Below are 21,637 nucleotides of genomic sequence, written 5' to 3' on the forward strand. Positions count from 1 at the left end.
CGCTGTACATACCTACCTGCGCGGCATCCAGTTCACACAACACTTTTGTTAACAACGCGAGTACAATAATTCCACTACGGGAACTTTAAATCATTATCTCCTTTTATCCAATCACAGCAGCCTCCATTCACAGGCAGCGACCAATCACAGCGCCGCCTCTCGGAGCGACAGCATTACTCTTGTTATACCAGGCGGAGCTACAGGCTACTGATACTTTAATGGAATAAACCAATGGACAGCAGCTTTATTTTAAACGGATAGGGAGTCGCGCTTTGCTACACGGACTGTGATTGGACGCTAGCGCTTTGCGTCATTTCCGTTGTCAAGTGCGCAGGGATGGAGAGCCGGGGTTGGTAGGCGAGAGAGGCCTCCCGGTGTATCGCGAACTACCCCGGGGCATGAGCTCGGCTTGAGGAGGCCCCGGCAGTCGTGTACAGAGGTAGGTGGAGGTGGTGAGGCCGCGGCTTGGGTCGGCTGTGTGTGTGTTGGAGTGCAGACAAGAGGGAGGAGGAGAGGGGTTGCTAATCTCTTTAGGGAGTGGGAATTATGAGGGGGGTCAGGTGAGCGGAGGACAATGGTTGGTGCAGGGTTTTCTACTAATCCAAGGAGATTTCATAGGCGGCTGTATGCGGGGATGGCTTTGTCTGCACAGCTCGGCTGGAGGCAGGTGTATTGGAGTCACCTTGGATCATACACACTGCTGGAGCATGCTGTATTAATGATCACAGGCAATCCCAGTTTATTGTCTTCTAGGACTGCACAGACCTTGTGGGACCTCTCATAGACTCCTGCAGGATGCTACATCTGCCAAAGTAACCCAACTTCTCGTTAGCTTCTTTCTCCATATGAGTTTTACAGAGGTTTCCCCACTTGGATTGACAAGTGCCAGGTTTACAAATGACACTTTTGCAGTCAATTCCTTCATTAATCGTGAGCGGTGGGATCGGGCAGCGTGACACCCCCAGTCTTTGTATGAGATTAGCCTTGTGTACTCAATGTGCAAGAGACCCATCAAAGAAACTCATCCCATCTGATGGTATCCCCCTAGCCATAAGATATGTCTGCACCCCTAATAAATTTATAAAGTATAACATGGAGGAACCCTTGAAATAACTTTTCTAATTTTAGAGACCCACCCCCGCTTATGACTGCAGTCACTGTATAGCCTTGTTTGCACCATAATGCAGAGCTGTCAGGTTTTTATAAATGCATTCTGCAAGGGCTCAAAGAAAACAATTGTTCTCTCTTTTTCCCCCATTTACATGACAGCGTGCATCGTTTTTCTGCGCACGAATCTGCAACATTTATGATGTTTTGTGCAGGGGGAAAAAACTGATCTGACGTCAACGTTGATGTGAGCTGACGTGCATAAAAAGCTCACGGGGAACGTGCATTAAATCTGACGTGAAACTGATTAAGGTGCCCCGTTCTCACCATGGTGCAGGTCAGTTTTTCTGCACAGGTTCTGCAAGGGCACAAAAAAAATCTTCTATGTGCCCTGTTCACACCACAACATTTTTTTTTCCTTCTGCGCAGGAATCTGCACTATGTATGCAGTTTTCTGTATGGGGGGGGCGCGGGACCAGTATGAAATAAACATTCAAACTCACTGAAGCGTGTATATGAACTGATGTCTCTGCAAGTGAAATCTGTGTCCCCCCCCCCAATCAGTTTTCATGAACGTATAGGGTAAAGGAGCCCTAACCCTTTCCTATCCTCTCTGGTGTTTAAATGGTTCTGAATATGGGGGTTGAGACTGATCACATGACCACTTTAATTGGATGTCATAGTTGTCATGGGATTGGGAGCTGGTCCTGCTTGGGGGGGGCGGGGGCGATTCATAGTTTGTTATAAAAGTTTGCAAACAGCATATCTTTATTTTTTTTTTCCCTCCTGCACTGGTGGGTGGCACTGATGAGCTGTACTGGTAGTTGGTACAGGTGGGCTCTGCTTAGCAGTACTGATGGCCACTGGTAGGTGGCACAGATGGGCACTGCTTATCAGCAGAGGCTGTCAGTGTGTGTGAGACCAATGTCCCTTTTACAGAATCTGATGTTCTTCTTGTTTTTGGAGGGGTTCTCCTCACGGTGTCAGTGTGAGGGGGGGGGGGGGGGAATAACAATTACCTCTACTGTTTACATTGTGTGATCAGCTGTCATTGGCTGACAGCTGATCACGTGGTAAAGGGCTGGGATCAGGACCACCCACAGGGGGGCGCAGGCACGGGAGGACATCCATGTACACCCTCCTGGCAATTTAAAGAGGAACTGCAGTCTGCTCACATAATTTGCAATAAAAACATCTTTGCCACTCCTGAGGCTTTCCCTCCAACCACTTTGCATGTTTTAGATACGGTTGTGCTCATAAGTTTACATACCCTGGCAGAATTTGATTCCTTGGCCGTTTTTCAGAGAATATGAGTGATAACACAACTTTCCTTTCACTTATGGTTCGTATTTGGCTGAAGCCATTTATTATCAGTCAACTGTGTTTACTCTTTTTAAATCACAATGGCAGTAGAAACTACCCAAATTACCCCAATCAAAAGTTTACATACCCAAGATCTTAATACTGTGTATTGCCCCTTTAACATCAATGACAGCTTGAAGTCTTTTGTGATATTTGTAGATGAGGCTCTTTATCTTCTCAGATGGTAAAGCTGTCCATTCCGCTTGGCATAAAGCCTCCAGTTCCTGTAAATTCTTGGGCTATCTTGCATGAACTACACGTTTGAGATCTCCCCAGAGCAGCTCAATGATATTGAGGTCAGGGGACTGAGATGACCACTCCAGAACCTTCACTTTATTCTGCTGTAGCCAATGACAGGTCGACTTGGCCTTGTGTTTTGGATCATTGTCATGTAGGAATGTCCAAGTACATCCCATGCGCAGCTTCCTGGCTGATGAATGCAAATGTTCCTCCAGTATTTTTTGATAACATACTAAATTCATCTCGCCAACAATTTTGACCATCTCCTGTGCCTTTCACACATTCCCAAAACATCAGCGATCCACCTCCATGTTTCACAGTAGGAATGGTATACCTTTCATCATGGGCCTTGTTAACTCCTCTCCAAATGTAGTGTTTATGGTTGTGGCCAAAAAGCTACATTTTGGTCTCATCACTTCAAATACTTTGTGCCAGAAGGTTTGAGGTTTGTCTTTGTGCTGTTTGGTGTATTGTAAGTGGGATACTTTGTGGCATTTGCGTAGTAATGGCTTTCTTCTGGCAACTCGACCATGCAGCCCATCTTTCTTCAAAGTGCCTCCTTTATTGTGCATGTTGAAACAGCCACACCACATGTTTTCAGAGAGTCCTATATTTCACCTGAAGTTGGCTGCATCCAATTTAACTGTGGGCAGCTGAAGCTGCTCCCTGTTCACTTCCTGGATTTACACAGATTGAGGCACACCTCCAGCTCTGCGGCTCTCACTGGCCCTCTTAAGACTCATCCCCCCCCCCCTCCTGGCAAACTCACAAGAGTGAGAGAGCTGTGCATGATGTTGGAAGCCTAGACTAATGACCAGACAAGAAACATTAAGTGGGCTGTATAAATATATTTACTGTCAGAGAAAAAAAAATTACTATCCAAAGTTAAAACAAGGGCAGAAGATTTAATGGATAGAAAAATGGGGAAAAAAAATGACTGAAGGTCCTCCTTTAAGCCCATGCTGTAGCCGTCTCTCGGCTATAGCGTGGGCATCCAGTGATTAAAGTGGTTGTAAACCTCATGCATGAGATATGAACAAAGCATATCTCTTAATAGTGTATTATTGTCGCAATCCAGAGCGCTAAGGCCCCTTTCACACTGGGGCGAGAGCGGCGTCAGCAGTAAAGCGGCTTTTTAACACACTTTTTTAGCGCTGATTTACCGTAGTTTTAGTGGCGGTATGCAGCCACTAGCGGGGTGGTTTTAAACTGCCACTAGTGGCCGAAAAAGGGTTATAACAGCCCACAAAGTGCCGCTGCAGCGGCGCTTTGTCGGCGGTATAGCCGCGCTGCCCCATTGATCTCAATGGGTAGAAGCAGTGAATACACCGCTTCTTCAACGCTCCAAAGATGCGGCTAGCAGGACTTTTTTCACCGTCCCGCCAGCGCACCGCTCTATTGTGAAAGCCCTTCGGCTTTCACACTGGAGTGAAAGGGGCCACATTTTTTTCAGGCGCTTTTTTTTTTTTTTTTTAGTGTTGTAGCGCCTGAAAAATTCCCCAGTGTGAAAGGGGCCTAAGTGCCATTTCTGTCAGCATTAATTACTTCTGACAAGTTTTCCTGATGCCAAGAGGGGGGGGGGGGAAGGTGACCCATGGGGGGGGGGGGTCCAGTAACCAGCCTGCAGTTGACCGCCTCAGCTTTGCTCCTGTGTGGGGGGGGGGGGGGATGTCCCTTGCCTACCTGCATCCCCTCCAATCAGTTTTCAGAGCTCTCCATGTCAGGGTAGCTCTTCAGTTTGTCTCTGCAGCAGAATCTTCTCTGACTGCATCTTCTCATGTGAGGCTGCTGTTCCTTACTTTCAAATAATCCATCTTTCTTTAGCAAGTCCAGCTTGGGTTTGATCTTCCTCTTCTTCTTTTGCAGCTTCAAATTCATCCCTGACATAGCTCAGCTCCTCAGCATCTGCAGAGTGTAAATTCAGCCTCCCACCACCTGCTTTCCAGAAGCTCAGACCAGCTGTATAGTGTGGGCTTTGAATGGATGTAGAGAAGACGAGCCCGCAGTTAAACGGATACAACTTATGTAGGAGGATTTGTTTCTCTGTGCATCACCTGAGGGCAGTGACTTCACTGGGCATATGTAAGGGTTTACAACCCCTCTAAAGCCTGCCCTTTTACCACCACACGCATTAGTGGTTGCAAAGGGGTAGCATTCCCCACCCCCTTACAGACAGATAAGTGACCACAATGATCATTTTAGCTGAGAGACATGCATTGCTTCTTGCTCAAGGAACCCCTAGCCAGCTCTGGAGGGACCTTGGGAGTGGGATAAAGCAGCTTAGTTCCTATCTCTTGTAATAATAAGAAAAATGGTATAAATTCTTTTAAAAAGGTTAGTAAAGGCTTATTTAGGGCTTGTTCATATGTACAGCAGCAGGGCATTTGACATATGGCTAGGAGGGAATGTGTCAACACCTCACTGCCTATTTTACCTTTGAAAAGCAGACCACCACCCTGCAATCCCATTAACTTGAAGCTACTGCTCAAACAGGGGTTTCATTTTTGCTGCAAAGCTTTGCAGCTATGGCATGTATACAGCTAGGGCTGAAACAACTAATCAATTAATTTCATAATCTATTACTAATTTTCACAATCGATTAATCGGCCAGTAACATAATGGGGTTAAAAAAACTAAAATGAGCCCTTTATAGTACAACAATATAATCACTACTGTAAATATTACTTTCACTGCTCTACAGTAAAAAAATGAACCCCCTTCCAGTAGTGATTATCTGCTTTTTTTGTACTATAAAGGCCTAATTTTAGTCTTTTTAACCCCATTATGTTACTAAACATCTTAGGCCTGGTTCACATCTATATGTTTATTGGTGCTTGTTGTAGAAACGCACTACAGTTCATTTACATGGTTTCCTATGGAATACGTTCATATCTGTGCTTTTTTTTTCAGCCGCTGCATATTTGGAAAGGGTCAGGGACTTTTAACGCAAAATGGTGCTTTTTTTGATTCAATATACTTCAATGGAGAAGCTGCAGAAAAGAATGTAATGCGTTTTTGCAGCAATTTGTGTTTTTTAATCTGCCCAAAAAAAATGCAAAAACCGCAAACTGCGGTAAAATCACGTGTGCAAAAATCAAAACGCACTGCAGAAACAGTTTAAAAGTAAAAACTGCATAGGTGTGTACCAAGCCTTATGCTGGCCTCACGGCTCAATTTTCAGCTGAGAATATTCAGATGAAAAATCTTTGTACATTTGCCGAATGAAAGAATTTTGTTTGAAATTTTCACTTCATTTCTAAACACAAACCACATACACTGTCTGAAAATTCCTTTTGACCAAGACATTTTCTATTGTTTGTGGTTGAAAATGAACGTCAATTTGACCCACTATTTTTTTTTTTTTTTTTTTTAAAGGTTATTAAGCAATTACAACAATAATCGGCCAACTAATCGATTATGAAAATAATCATTAGTTGCAGCCCTATATACAACCCTGTATACAGTCCTTGTTCAAGTGAGCAGTAAAGTCACAGTTCAACTACTTGCTTTTTCCACCCCTATGGCCACACTCCTGAATGAGTCCTAAATAATATACATAGTGGTTGAACCATATTTTTTATTACATATTGAAAAGTTACCCATTTTTTTTTTTTTTTTTTTTTTTAAGCATATATATACTGTATGTTCTTTTTAAAGCAGAACTATACTTGGCTTTACTCCAGCGCTGCAGTGTCCCAGGGCTCTCTGATGGCTGCTGACTTATTTGCAAAGTCTGCTTCAGTGTACCGATTTTCAGACTTCTTCATAGGCCATTCCAAGATGTCACTCCCATGCATGAACTGGTGTTCATTCATCTTATTGCCAAAATTTTACACTAAGCTACTTGTACACGGTATAAGAAACTTTAGTGCAGAAAAGAGTGTCTCTTCTGCATTAAATATCCTGGTGGTTTGCCATTTTTGGGAGGGGTGTTCTAAGTTTCACTTTAAACCCCTAATAGTAGCTATTCTATCATAAATACCCTTTGTCTGGCTTCACTTAACTGTTCTCTCTAGGTTTGAGATGGGACATTTTGTTGCTTGTATTGGCAAATCTATATAATGGATTATTTTTTACTTTCAATATTTAGCATCATTTATTGCCCTTCTCCAGGATTAAAATGCCCCTCCCTCCCACCCCAAAATGCCTATAATAACAGCTAATCGAAGCACAGAGTCCTGCTGCATCCAGGTCTGTACACAGCTTCCTATTCATTTGCCAGTCTGCAGGTAACCACAGGTATGTGTCCTATAAATGTATAACATTTCAGTTATGTTAAAGCCAGTGTGAGGGAGGCCTAACATAACTGCGGCACAGTGGTGTAGCTGATTTCACTTTTGCCTAGCAGCAAAATGGTCACTGGTTTGAATCCCAACCATGCCTGGAGTTTTCTTGTTCTCCCTGTGCCTGGGTTTCCTCCGGGTACTCCGGTTTCCTCCCACACTCCAAAGACATGCTGGTAGGTTAATTAGATCCTGTCTAAATTGGCCCTGGTATATGAATGTGAGTTAGACCTTACATTATAAGCTCCTTGAGGGTAAGGACTAATGTGAATGTACAAAAAAGCTGCGTAAATTGACGGTGCTATATATAATTACCTGAAATAAAAAAATAAATAACCGATGTTCAAGTTGTCTATTTAGGGCTCATTCACACAGGTGCAGTGTAGAGCTCACTTTTTAGACCTGCGGGAAGCTGGTTGCAGGCAGCCTACATAAGTGAATGGAGACGCAGTGGCTGTATGGGCTTGCCCAGTTTGACAGGTACAAAGGGACAGGCCCCCCCCCTCCCTGAAGCAGAGACTATACAGGGCTCTACTCCTGTGTTAAGGGGTGGATATAGCAGCAAAGCTAATGGCAAGGAATGCAGAACACCAACTGCTTGCTGGGTTTTCTGCTTTATAAACTGACTTACGAGGGTTTTGGGGGTGTATGTGTATGTGTGTAATTTCTCTCTGAAGAGTGCTGACTGGCTTGGAGCATCTTTAAAACAAGTGTCTCCTGTATGTAGTAGCATAAAAGTTTTGGTGATGTTTACGTACTTTAATCAGTATTTTTGAGACCCGTGAATGACAGTAGGTACTTGTGGTTGCCTCACGTGTTGCTTTTAGTCTGTACTAACCAACAAATCCTATCCAAGTAGTACAGTGTGCTACATCCTTGTATGCAAGAAATCTTGTGTATTAAATAATTATGCTATATTCTGCCACTTTATGCACATGGGCAAAAAAATGTATGAACGTGTGTAAATACGCAACAGAATGAGCATTTAAAAAAAAAAAAAAAAATTTGGCTTGCTCCTGGCAGCAAGATGTGGCGTAATTAGGATTATTTTATTACACGTGTGTGTGTGTGTGTGTGTGTCTGTCTGTGTGTTCAGTCTTCAAATAATATGATAGTTAGAATAACTAAGACAGGCATATCCAAAGTCCGACCCGCAGGCAAATCACGGCCCACGTTGCAGTTTTGAACAGCCACCTGGTTATTTGGACATATATATCTTTTGTGGCCCCCAACAGGGACCGGGAGGAGGCGGGACGAGTGCCGTACACACAGGAGAATTTTCTGTTTACGGGTGGCCTCTGTAATAGATAATAAAAGTCCCGTCTCCGGCGCTGCCATTGGACGACTGTTCTGTCCATCAAAGGGGGCGAGACTTTCTGTTAAAGAGGCTACCATGTAAACAGGAGATTACCTGCAGGTAATCTTTGGTGCTCATGAGTCCATTCATGGCAATGGTGGGTGCTGCATTCATGGCAGTGGTGGGTCAGCAGATGGGCACTTGTGAGGCTGCAGATGGGCACTGAACCTTATTTTGCTTCACAGTTCTTTATTTAAAATTATAATTATTTTATTTTTTTTTTCCCTGAAACTTCCCTGTTAAAGTGAAGGTGCGTGTATATCCAAATAATACACCTGAGCTCAGGGCTCGACAAACCCCTGGCGCCTGGTCGCATTTGCGCCTAGAATTTGTGTCCTGGCGACTGGGGCAACGCTGCTGGGGTATCCCGTCTCCATTTGGACCCCGAACTCCGCCGCGCAATTGCATCGGGCCGCGCCGGCCAGTAATTGAGGCCGCGGCTTTGCGGCCTTCTAAAATCTTTCGGTAGTCTGGCGCCATCTTGTGGTGGATGTAGAAATTACACCCTATTCCAATAATGCTAATTCCTAATGGAGTGAAGCTCCCCTGCCTGTTTTTCACTGCCCGCCCATTTCCTTCCCAAAGTGAAGAGAAGGAAGTGATTGCGGGCGTCATCTGGCGCCTTTTGCCCAACGGTGAGTGTGGTGGCTGGTAAATGGCTTCTCATTATATATATATATATATATATATATATATATATATATATATATATATATATATATATATATATATATATATATATATATGTGTGTGTATGTTTTTTTCTTTTTACAAAAAAAAAAAAAAAAAGTAAAAAAAAAAAAAAAAAATTCTTTTAATTAAGGGGGGGGGGGGGGGCTGCGGCGCTATCTTCACCTCACTCGTCTCCATGTCAGGCCAGGGACAGGTCCGGATCGCCGTTACCGACCTGGCTCCTAACTTTTTAAGCTGGCTCCTAGATTCCAAGCAAATTTGTCAAGCCCTGCCTGAGCTCATCTCTTCACCACACACAGCCACAAAGGCAAGATAATTCTTGTTGGGCAGTGTATTAGTGCTCGAACAAACACATTTAGACCGAATTTTAATGGCTCAAAGAATGTCAGGCAAAATGGTCAGCCCTCAGCATGTTCACTTCATAAAATCTGGCCCTCTTTGAAAAAAGTTTGGACACCCCTGTATAAGATTTTGAAAGTAGTGTTTCCCATGCATTTGTTATATCCTATTGTCCTGATTTTTTTTTTTTTTTTTTTTTTTTTTTTTTTTTTGTTTGGTCAGTCTTTTAAGTGTGGTTTTTCTTCTCTTTGATAGCCTGTGACCAGACAAAGTTACTACTTGCAATTTTATGATTTGTAGTATGTGGTGAGGTGTTGCATTATTGAACCGTGCAATGTGTCTGTGACTGTAATCTAGGGTGAATATAAATCAATGAGTTTTATTTAAATTTTAATAAAATGCTTTTGGAGTAAAAATTGAAGATGCATTAATCATTTCGTTTATTCAGCATGAAATGGAGCTTAGTCACGTAGCATGAGGCTGTATATTCTGCAATATTTACATTTGTGGTAAACTCATTCAATGAATGCAAGCTGAGAAAATACTGGAATATTCCTTTATCCCATTGTTTTTCAAATATATGTACGCTTCAAACTGTATGATTGAATCGGTTCTAATATCGCTGTTTTACTAACCTGACAGTTTATCATTCTAATTAATAAACCTTAAATTTGTTTGCAACTATTAGATTCTAACTACCAGCAAGAATAAGTCCTTGCATTTAAAGAGCACCTGCCATTTCGTATCCATTATGGTAGTGTCTGTTAGCGGGCATCCACTCGCCTGCTGCCTCTACATCCCTCAGCTTGTTGTCACTGCCTCATCACCAGCCGTCCCATTAAAGGGAATAGGACTGTCGGTGAGTCAACAGAGGGTCAGAGGAGGAGCCGCTACGGGACAGAAATGGCAGTTGCTCTTTAAAAATTATGACTTAAATCAAATCCACCCTGCTGTAATCCATCTTTCGTTTTACAAATGTTTTACCTGAAATTCTTTAACCCTGTTATAAGCAGTGTACATGTTGCATAGTGTACTTTTTTGCACTTTATCTGTAGGCTTTTTCCTATTCATGCTTGAAAGGAGAAGTACAGCCAAAGCTCGTTTTGGCTGTAGTTCTCCTGTGGATCATAGGAGTGCAGTTTGTTCTGTATTCCTGTGACCCTTTTTCAGCAGACAGGCTTAATTTAGAGCCGGTCCAGGCTTGGGCAAGACCAATGTGATTGGGATACACCCACAACTCTAGATCGGCGCCTGGCTCGGTCTTGGTAAGCTGCTGAGAGCCTGAGCCAGCCACTCCTGCCGCCTCCACAGCCCAGCGCTCCAATGAGAAAAAAACCTCCTCAAAATCAGAAGTAAACCTTCTCTTATGTCCTCTAGACTGGAACAACCTTCTTACAGGTTCTTTCCACTCAGAAAGAAGCATATCAATGAGAGAATGATGTACAGGAAAAGATCTAGATTTTTGTCCTTTGTAAACCTCTTTACATCTTATTTTGAACAGACTGGGCTTGCTGAGGCATCTTGATCTGTTTAGAAGTGTATATATTGACCTTAATAGTTTTGTCAATATCTTCAACTGGAAAAGGATACCTAGTTGAGCTACCAGTATCCTCATCCTCTGATGCAGACTCATCAGATGTAGATGCTGGATTCTTGCCTTCTTCCAGGTCAGAAACATTGTGAACTAACGGTCTGACACTTAGAGGTAGAGATCTAGCTGAGACCTGGAGGCTCCTGAGTCACAGGCTTAGAAGTGGAAGGACCTAGCCCAGCTACTCTGTCGTTAAAGGACCAAAAAGAGACCACTACCTCCTTCCACAGAAGTCATCAACTCCTTTTTAAAGAGGCAGTAGACCCAGAACCTGCCTTTGACGGAATACAATCCTCGCAAAATAGTTTTTTCTATAACTATCAAAGCCTGGCTCTACAGTTCCCACAATTTTATTTTTATTTTTTATTTTTTTTATTCTTTACAGGTTTGTCAACCTAGAAAAAAAATAAAACCATAAGGCCCCTTTCACACATGCAGACAGTACGTCCGTATTTCATCCATCCGTTTGCGGATGAAATACGGACATGCATGCATCCCTATGGGATAGTGGGTGTCTGCGGATGAACATCCGCAGACACCCGCTACTGTCCGATTCTGCAGACGGAGGAAAATCCTATTTTTCTATCCATCTGCAGAGCGGATCTGATGAACACGGACAGACGGTTCGTGCTCACCCGATACCCCCATAGAGGAGAGCGGAGATCTGACAGGGCAGTCCCTGCAGTGTGCGGAGACCGCCCTGTCCACCGCCGGCTCAGCGGGGACAACGGAGCGATCCCCGCTGAGCATGCAGATCATTACTGATCCGTCCCATGTGAAAGGGGCCTAAAGGCTTAGATACACCCCCCCCCCCCGCTGTGGAAACTCTTTATCCACAGATAAGGGCTTACCTTGGGGGCAGTATTGGACCTGGATACCACCGCTGGCTCAACTCGAGTGGGTGGTAAATCCTCAGTCCTGTTCTCAGACTCCACAGAGGAGAACCTAAGCCGGCTGGTGAGACTCCTTTGACTGCTCCTGCACTGCTAAACTAGTCTGCCCTGCGTTTGGCAGAGGGTTTCCAAAGCAGCAAGTCCCCTGGATTGTACCATGCTGAGACTCCTTTTAGAAAACGGCGTTCAGGAAGTGTCGTAACTTCTGGTTCCGGCTACATGTTGCTACATCAGTGGAAGTCCCCCGATGCCATTTTGGTACACCCAATACTGGGAAGACAAGATAGAGGCCTCTCCACACAGCTAGAGGCTTAAAATGGATGGAAGTTGCTGCTGTAAAACCATCAGGGAGGCATGTAACCCAATACATACAGGGGACCCTTCTTGGTCTATATAAACATAGAAAAACAACCTAGACATGGCCACGACCAGTCCTGGATATCGCCGATCGAAGGGTGGTCCACCAACCACAGTTACCAGACCTATATAATGCAAACATTACGGTGTGCTCCTGGAGGGTCTGGAAGCATAAAACATCTGCGGGTCATAGGAGAGGGAGGGACCTTTTAAATTGTGTCTAATTTTGTTTCCTGTAGAGGGCGGAGCCAGTCAAGTAGCTGTCCTGGAAGATGAGGGGGGAGAGAGAAAAGTATGCTGTAATGTGTTCAAATGCTTTAGGGATATATTCTGAGTGGACTTTGTTTTTTTTTTTTTTTTTTTAAATACATTTTTTTTTGTGTCGCTTTAAAGAGGAAGTAAACCCTGATGAGTTTACTTCCTTTCATTCCCTGCAAAGGTAAAGCATAATGGACTACTATGCATCGCATAGTAGTCCATTGTGTCACTTACCTGACACAGGAGCCAGTGAAGTCACTGTAGTCCGGCGCATCCATCTTCTTGGTGGGTCTCGCTGCTCCGCCGCTGTCATTCGGCGAAGTCGCGATGACGTCACTCCCGCGCATGGGAGCTGCCACGCGCGGCATATCGCCGTTAGCGGCGCGCTCAGTGCGCCTGCGTGCCGCTGTCTACGGCGCATGTGCCGTAGACAGCGGTGCCTGTCTTTCGGCAAATATCTCCTAAAACGTGCAGGTTTAGGAGATATTTCTTGGACCTACAGGTAAGTCTTAATCTAGGCTTACCTGTAGGTCAAAGTGTGTTGTAATGGTTTACAACCACTTTAAGCCCTGCCACCACCTTTTTCCTCTGAGTGAACATCCCCAAATTTTCATGAAATGTGTTTTTTTTCTTTCTTTTTTTTTCTTTCTTTTTTTTTCTTTCTTTTTTTTTTCTTTCTTTTTTTTTTCTTTCTTTTTTTCTCCAACACAACATTTTCCTCCCATTTGCACATTCCCTTAGAGGTTGCCTTGCAGGGATCAGGTGTGAGGATGTGCTCAAAAGTAGAGAAGTGTTGCACTATGTATTATCCAGATGCTTTAATAACCATGGTGTGTTTACATCATTGTTATGCACCAGAGACTTCACTGTAAGAACATGTTAAATATTTCAGTTCTTGTAGAGCTTATTAGCTGAAAATGTGGTGAAGTATGTGTACAGCCATGGCCAAAAGTTTTGGGTGACACAAATATTTTCACAAAGTCTGCTGCCTCCGTTTTTATGGTGGCAATTTGCATATACTCCAGAATGCTATGAAGAGTGATCAGATGAATTGCAATCAATTGCAAAGTCCTTGTTTGCCATGAAAACAAACTTCCTCCCATAAGTTTTTCCTCTGCATTCGTGACAAGGTGTATGTGATTTAAATATATGATTTTAAATTGCTAGTAAAAAGGCTTGGCCCTCTGTTTACTCGCCGACAGTCCCTTTCACTTTAATGAGATGGCTGGTAATGCGGCAGTGACACGCCAGGGTGAAGGGCGTGGCGGCAGTAGGTGAGTGGATGTCCGCTAACAGGCGCTGCAATGATGGATCTGAAATGACAGGGGCTCTTTCAATGTAAGGACTTATCCTTACTGGTAGTTAGAATCTTTAATATCTGCAAACAAAATAAAGGTTTCCCATTTAGAATAAAATGGTCAGGTTAGTAAAACAGTGATATCCGAACCGATTCAATCATACAGTTTGTAGTGTACATAGATTTGCAAAACACAAAGTTCAGGAATATTCCTTTATCCCATTGTTATCTCATCGTTACTGTAAATGCAGTGCATATTATCTCAGCTTGCAGGGCTTGGATTCATTTAATGAGTTTACCAAAAAATGTAAATATTGCATAATTTACAGCCTCATTCTACATAATTCCGTTTATTCAGCATGAAATTTAGTTTTTTGATTTTTATATCCACCCTGATTTGTGATGAGGGCTTCAGGGCATCCAAGAAATTGCAGCAAGTGCCAGGACCGTAGCCTACAGTTGATTTAGCTGTGGGATCGGGACACCACCAGTGCAGAGCTTGCTCAGGAATGGTAGCAGGCAGGTGAGTGCATCTGCACGCACAGTGAGGCAAAAAAGACTTTTGGAGGATGGCCTGGTGTCAAGAATGGCCGCAAAGAAGCCACTTCTCTACAGGAAAAATTGGACTGCTAAAAACTGGGGTAAAGTCCTTTTTTCTCTGAATCCCTTTTGATTGTTTAGGGCAGGGCTTGACAAATTTGCTTGGAATCTAGGAGCCAGCTTAAAAAGTTAGCAGCCAGGTCGGTAACGGCGATCCGGACCTGTCCCTGGCCTGACATGGAGACGAGTGAGGGGAAGATAGCGCCGCAGCACCCCCCCCCCCCCTTTTTTTTTTTTTTTTTTTTTTTATTTTTTTTTTTATTTTTTTTTTTTTTTTCCCTTAATTAAAATTTTTTTTTTTACTTTTTACAAAAAAAAAAAAAAAAATTTATATAATATGAGAAGCCATTTACCAGCCACCACACTCACCGTTGGGCAAAAGGTGCCAGATGACGCTCGCAATCACTTCCTTCTCTTCACTTTGGGAAGGAAATGGGCGGGCAGTGAAAAACAGGCAGGGGAGCTTCACTCCATTAGGAATTAGCATTATTGGAATAGGGTGTAATTTCTACATCCACCACAAGATGGCGCCAGACTACCGAAAGATTTTAGAAGGCCGCAAAGCCGCGGCCTCAATTACTGGCCGGCGCGGCCCGATGCAATTGCGCGGCGGAGTTCGGGGTCCAAATGGAGACGGGATACCCCAGCAGCGTTGCCCCAGTCGCCAGGACACGAATTCTAGGCGCAAATGCGACCAGGCGCCCGGGGTTTGTCGAGCCCTGGTTTAGGGCATCCAGAAAAAACTTCTTCCGGAGAAGAAAAGGTGAGCTCTACCATCAGTCCTGTGTCATGCGAACAGTAAAGCATCCTGAGCCCATTAATGTGTGGGGTTGCTTCTCAGCCAAGGGAGAGAGGGTTTACTCAGTTTTGCCTAAGAACACAACCATGAATAAAGAGTGGTATTAAAACTAGAGGTCAGCCGATATGGGTTTTTTCTTTGGCCGATGCCGATATTTAGAAATCATGGCGGCCGATATATGATGCCGATTTAGTTTTTTGCCGATATGTTAGGCCGATTTTATTTTGCGCCCCACTAGCTGCCGAATAGCACCACTAACATGATGGTTAAAGGCAAATGCCGTGACATAAAATATTGCAACAACCGCTATTTTATTCCCTAGGATCTCTGCTAAAAAAATATATAATTTTTTTTGGGGGTCTAAGTGATTTTCTGGCAGAAAATACAGGACTTTTACTTGTAAGCAACAAGTGTCAGAAAAGATTCAGTCTTTAAATGGTTAAACTGAGAACTGAGTTGAGTTCATTCATTCAAGTGTAAACATTGTATCTTTTTTGCTCTTTTCTTGGCAGACTGCCCAGAGAGGAAACAAGTGCTTCTATGAAGACTCAGGCAACTTGCATTGACTTCTATTACAGAAGTCCTTTCCAAGTCGCGCTGTAGTTCTAAATCGGCCTTTTTATCAGCTCTATCGGCCGATGCCGATTAATTAAAAAAACTGCAAATATCAGCTGGCATATCGGTTGACCTCTAATTAAAACATCCTCTGAGAGCAACTTCTCCAAACCATCCAAGAACAGTCTGGTGAGGAACAATGCCTTTTCCAGCATGATGGAGCACCTTGGCAAAAGTCATACCCAAGTGGCTTGGGGTACAAAACATGGACATTTTGGGTCCTTGGACACCAAAACCCCCAGACCTTAATCCAAATGAGACCCTGTGATCAATCCTTACGAGGCAGGTGAACAAAAAAATCCCCACAGATTCTGACAAACTTAAAGCATTGATTATGCAAGAATGGGGTGCCACCAGTCAGGATGTGGCTCAGAAGTTGACAGCATGCCAGGGTGAATTGCAGAGGTCTTGAAAAAAGAAGGGTCAACACTACAAATATTGACTCTTTGCATAAACTTCATTTAATTGTCAATCAAAGCCTTTGACACTTATGAAACGCTTGTAATTCTACTTCAGTATACCATAGAAACATCTGACAAAAAGATCTAAACACTGAAGCAGCAGACATTGTGAAAATTAATATTTGTGTCATTCTCAAAGTATTTGGCCACGGCTGTATATATTGTCAAAAGTATTGTTACAGCTGGCCTTACACGCGCATGAGGACAAAATTAGGAAAGCATACCGGAGCTTGAACAGTGCAGGGACTACATGTTTCAGGGGATTAACCCCTTCTGGAGCCCGCCTGTGTCCGGTGTGACTGATGTGGCCGGTCAGGTGCTCCATGAGTTTGGCACTCCAGAAGTTGAGATGCGAGCAGCTGCCATCGCTTCTCTGGTTGATTCGAACAGCACCACACCTTCCCTTAGGTCTTGGGAACGTAGCTGGCCCCTTTCCATCCTCTCACCGGGCATCTTGAGCTCTAGAGCTTCGGGCTGGTGAACAGCCTTCCTCTTCTGGCGCCTTTGGAGAATCTGCCCACGTTCCTGAGCACCTACACCTCTGATGTGCCTGCTTCATCCCCCCACTCCCCAGTGTTTACTGTGAGTTTTTGTGCACACAGGACATTTTACTTCTACTTGCCTGCTGATTTTCCTTTTTTTGGCCATGTAAATGTATCTCTTGGCAGCAACACACACGATTTGTTCTTTTGCCAATAAAGTTTGCATGATTCATATGGATTTAATCGACTATATACCATCCTCTGGAACATCACTCCCCTCGTTGTTTTTATTCCCCCTCTCCCACTTGGTCTGAGTTTGGGAGCATCAGCTGGTTTGTTATTACCCTTTTAACAATGCTTCCTTGGTCATCTATTTTTTTTTTTTTTTCACCTGGGAATTCTTGTGTCTATGGGAATGTTTGACCATTCTTCATGAAGTGCATCTGTGAGGTTGGGCGAGAAGGCCCAGCTTGCAGTCTCCGCTCTAATTCATACCAAAGGTGTCCTATCGGGTTGAGGTCAGGACTCTGCAGGCCAGTCAAGTTCCTTCACCCCAAGCTCATCCATGGGTTTTTATGTATCTTGCTTAAAATGGATACCCAACATTTAAACCTTAAACGTGTCAGTACCCTATATTCTCCATAGATGATGCTTTAAAAGCCCCCTATAAGTCATCAGTTTAGCTTTACAAAGGAGGACTGGTGCTAGAATTATTGCTGTCACTCCAGCATGCACAGTGATATGTAAGTTGTGTATCACAATCAACATTTTCAGGCTTCCCACAACCTTTTATCTGGCCCGACTGCCCCGTCTTTACAGAGAGCTCAAGTGTTTTTCATCGTGGCTCATACAGCGGACTGTATATGAGCTCATTGCAGAGTCACGCCACCTATGTTTGGATCAGCTGAACAGCACATGGTACACAGCAGTGGAGCATTTGAAACTCGGCAGGACTCAATCATACACAGGAGATTGGAGAGACCAGGTACACACAACTGGAATAGCTGATCAGCACACAGCATGCGAATCTTTGCTGGATTTCCGCCTAATATAGGAGATCTGTACTTGCTGGGAATAGCTGAGAAAACATTATTTCCATTCCTTCACTTGGAGGGGAGCATGAACAGAGCTGTGACTACTTCTGACAACCACATTGAGAGTCATTGTCCGCTGGCGGCATTACTGACAGGTTGAGGTTACCTGTTTTTAGTTGGGAATCTCCCTGCTACATCTCACTGGCTTTACCACTCATCTCTGCCAGCTGTTATCAGCATGCTCTCTAGGAATGTTTAGCATGCTGGTATATATCTGGTCTCCTAAACATCCCTTCATCGACCATCTAATCAGTTACTAGTCAATTGACTGTCATGTGCAAGGCTTTCATACATCTCTTGTTACCAGCACAGCAGCTGGACATTGATTCTTTGATAATTGAGTTACCATTGCAGCCGTTTTCCCTTTTTACCTTTGACTGACTGGTTTCGTGGGTTTGTGTTTTTCATGCATGTAGCCCCATTTGGGCAGGTATGCATCTCTGCCCTACTTGGTGCTGGTGCCTCATTCATTGTGAACCCCCCCCCCCCCCCCCTTTTTGCAAGATTTCTTAGAACCCTCAAACATTGTATAAGCAGAGTCCCTAGAAAATTGGTGGATGTTGCAATGTTTCACTGAATTTGTGCTGAAGTTTTTCAAATGCACTTTTTTTTTTTTTTTGAGAAAAAAATACACTTTTTTGCGTGGGGGTGTTTATTTTATTTTTATTTTTTGCACCAAATATAAAAGCTGTTAAGTAAATGGATACCAAACCTATCAATAAACACAAAACGCCTGAAGTGTTGTTATGGTGAGTCCAACATTTGAAACTACCTTATTAAAAAGAAACAAACAGAATAGTTCTTATGAATGTAGCAGCGGCTCCTGAAGAGCACGCGCTATGCGTTTTTTCTAAAATAAGTTGCCTAAACTGCAGTTTGGTTTGGGTATAATTATCTAAATTGGGCCTCAGCATCAGTCTGACTGGACTGTGAGATGTTCAGCCTGGCCACAGGGGGCACTGTCTCTTCTGGCAGACATGGAACTGTGGACTGGTCAGGCGCTTAAGTTACTCTCTCGGAGCTGCCCGGTGGGAGGGGTGCTCTCGCTGTGCTTCTGGGAGAGGGTACATAAGATGCGGATGTCAACTTGGTTCGGGGTTCAGGTCCAGTATGATGTGCTGATGTCCTGGTCCTCCTGACCAGCCCCCAGGAAGGCTATGGCCTGGGGTTCGGATCCACCTGACTTTAGTTTCCTTGCCTTGGGCTAGCCAGCTCCAAGACATTAAAGGAGGATTCTGAGGTGGTTGGGTGGCGTCTCCGGTTTGGGAGAGACCCAGTGTACTTCGAGCATTCCAGGGGAGGACTCTTTAGAACAACACCATGTACGGATTGGTTTTCTTAACAAGAGCCTGGAAGGGCTGAAGTAACCGAGAGAATCCGGTCTTGTGGATATCGCCAAGCAGGCTGAAAGATCCAGGTATCCTACAAGTGTTCTTGAAAGTTGTTTCCTACATTTCTACGACAACGTCTGTGGCAGACTTGTTCCTGAGTAAGCAGCAAGTTGGCTGCTAGGCCTTGTGAGAGAGGGACTGTCCAACCTGAGTGATCATCCAGCTGCAAGTAGCTATTTTCTGGATGCAATCAAAGTAAGCAAGTTCTTCAATGTGTTTTTTGACTTTGATACTAGGAGTACCTGAATTTCCCTTCCAACCCTCTGATCCCAAGTTGAAAGACTGTTCAATTGTCTGAGTTTGCAAATAAAATCCATTCAAGTGGATCTATTGTCAGTCTCAAGTTACTGGGCCATCTACTACGGGAAGGAGAACGGAGGGTAACGGTAAGCCCAAAAATAACCAGCAGTTCCTTCGGGGGTTAGTGCTGCATGAAGTATCAAGTGAATCTGGTGTTCTCCCTCTAGTTCTTCAATCACCCAGTCAACCATCACCAATGTCAGAAAAACGCACTCACCAGATAGAGCTGCTGTCTAATGAATAGAACAGCAAAATTTGCATATGAAAAAAGGCAGGTCTTCATTGGCTCCAATTTATCCCCTCTATCAGAATCACACGACCCGCTTCAGAATTTATCCAAGTGCATGGATCATGACCAGGAAGTTTTATTTTTCATGGTAAAAACAGCTCAGCATATCCCAGCTGTAGTAATAAATCACTAATGATAAAGAAGAAAAAAGTTCATGGTGCAGTATTGGTGAACCAGCATAAAAACAAACCTATAATACAATTGCATAAAAAAACCGCCAATCCAACCAGGGATAATGACGGCAGGATTTCAAATGCAAAACGTGTAAAATGGCAAGCTTGCACTTGCATGAATCGCCACCAATCTGAAACAGAGTGGTGGCCAGAGCCTCAGGCATTTGTATAGTAATAAACCTCTACAGCTGTTTCACGTACACATGCATCATCGGGAGTATAAAATGTTTTGCAGGCATAAAGGAGCAATGATTTGTATAGCCCAGGTGCATGGGAAATTCATTTCCGGGGTCAGGACAAATTCAGAACATCACTTCCTCTCCAGTGCCATCTTGAAAAAGGGCAAAGATATGTAAGGGACCTACTATATTAACGGCAGCCATTTTAAAAAGGGAATAGCCACAGATTATAATTAAAATCATAACGCAGACCAAAAGAATGTCGTAATGGCTCGGTTTATGGAGGGACAAAGCCTCTAATCTATATACATTACAAGGAGTTTAACAAACTTTGTTGCAGATTCCTACCCCTTTTTGTTCTGAAGAAATTCCTTTTGTCTGTATCTATGTGGGAAAGTGAGTAATGGGAGTGGTTTCATAATTAGCTGTGCACCTGCAGGACTCTAATGAGGAAAGCTGCTGAGCCTGCATTGCTTTAGACATTATTTCCTATTGGGAGTATATCACCAGAAATTCCTTTCCTTTTTTTTTTTTGTTGTTGTTGCAGGAGATGTCTGAAATCTGACTTATCTTGGACCCCTTTCACACTGGAGAAGTTTTTCAGGGGCTTTAGCGCTAAAAATAGCACATGTAAAGCGCCTGAAAAATGCCTCATCTGCAATCCCAGTGTGAAAGCCTGAGTGCTTTCCCACTGGGGAGCTGGCAGGACGTTAAGTCCTGCAAGTAGCATCTTTTGGAGCATTTTAGGAGCGGGTACTCCTTGGGATGGTGGGTCCCTCTGGGGTTCTCCTTCCTTCCTTCCTTCCTTCCTTCCTTCCTTCCTTCCTTCCTTCCTTCCTTCCTTCCTTCCTTCCTTCCTTCCTTCCTTCCTTCCTTCCCGGGTGCGTTCCAGGCTTCTGGCCTAGGTGCTTTTTGGAACACACTTCACCCTCTGGGTTGGTACTGGCAGGGTATCCCTTGGGCCCTCCTGCTACAATGGCTGGGCCTGTGGTTTGGGGGATGTGGGTGCTGTCTGCTTCTTCTGTAACCATTTATGGATGGATCAGACAGATGACTTTGGCCTTTTCTGTTGGGGATCTGGTTTCTCTTTTCCCTGTTACGGCAAATTCTTCTTGGGCCTTCTGTCGCCAGACGTCCGTTGCACAAGTTTGCAAGGTGGCCACTGGTCGTCTGTGTACGCTTTCACAACGTTCTACGAAGTGGATGTGTTTGCATCTGCGGATGCCTCTTTTGGCCAAAAGGTTTTGCAGGCTACTGTTTAGAGCAGGGATATGCAATTAGCGGATCTCCAGCTGTTGCAGAACTACAATTCCCTTTAAGGTATAGCAAGTCTGACAGCCACAAGCATGACACCCAGAGGCATGATGGGACTTGTAGTTTTGCAACAGCTGGATGTCCTCTAATTGCATATCCCTGGTTTAGAGAGTCTATTCCCTCTTGAAGGGGTATCGTTCAGGTTGGGCTCCAGCTTGTTCTG

The 21,637-nt window shown here is 44.0% G+C and overlaps 1 protein-coding gene across 2 annotated transcripts in view; it reads left to right on the forward strand.

Annotated features, from left to right (window-relative positions):
- The first annotated feature begins 276 nt into the window (after positions 1 to 276).
- Positions 277 to 21,637, forward strand: part of STK40 (serine/threonine kinase 40) — a 100,354-nt gene continuing 78,993 nt past the window's right edge. Inside the window, exon 1 of one of the 2 annotated variants that reach the window (XM_077481684.1) lies at positions 277 to 439. The gene's annotated coding sequence lies outside the window, so the exon portion shown is untranslated. The remainder of the gene's footprint in view (positions 440 to 21,637) is intronic. The other variant, XM_077481685.1, reaches the window with a different exon arrangement.

The sequence above is a fragment of the Lithobates pipiens genome, unplaced genomic scaffold (genome assembly GCF_037356315.1).
Source record: "Lithobates pipiens isolate NorthernLeopardFrog02 unplaced genomic scaffold, aLitPip1_a1.2 Scaffold_16, whole genome shotgun sequence".
Lineage (NCBI taxonomy): Eukaryota > Metazoa > Chordata > Amphibia > Anura > Ranidae > Lithobates > Lithobates pipiens.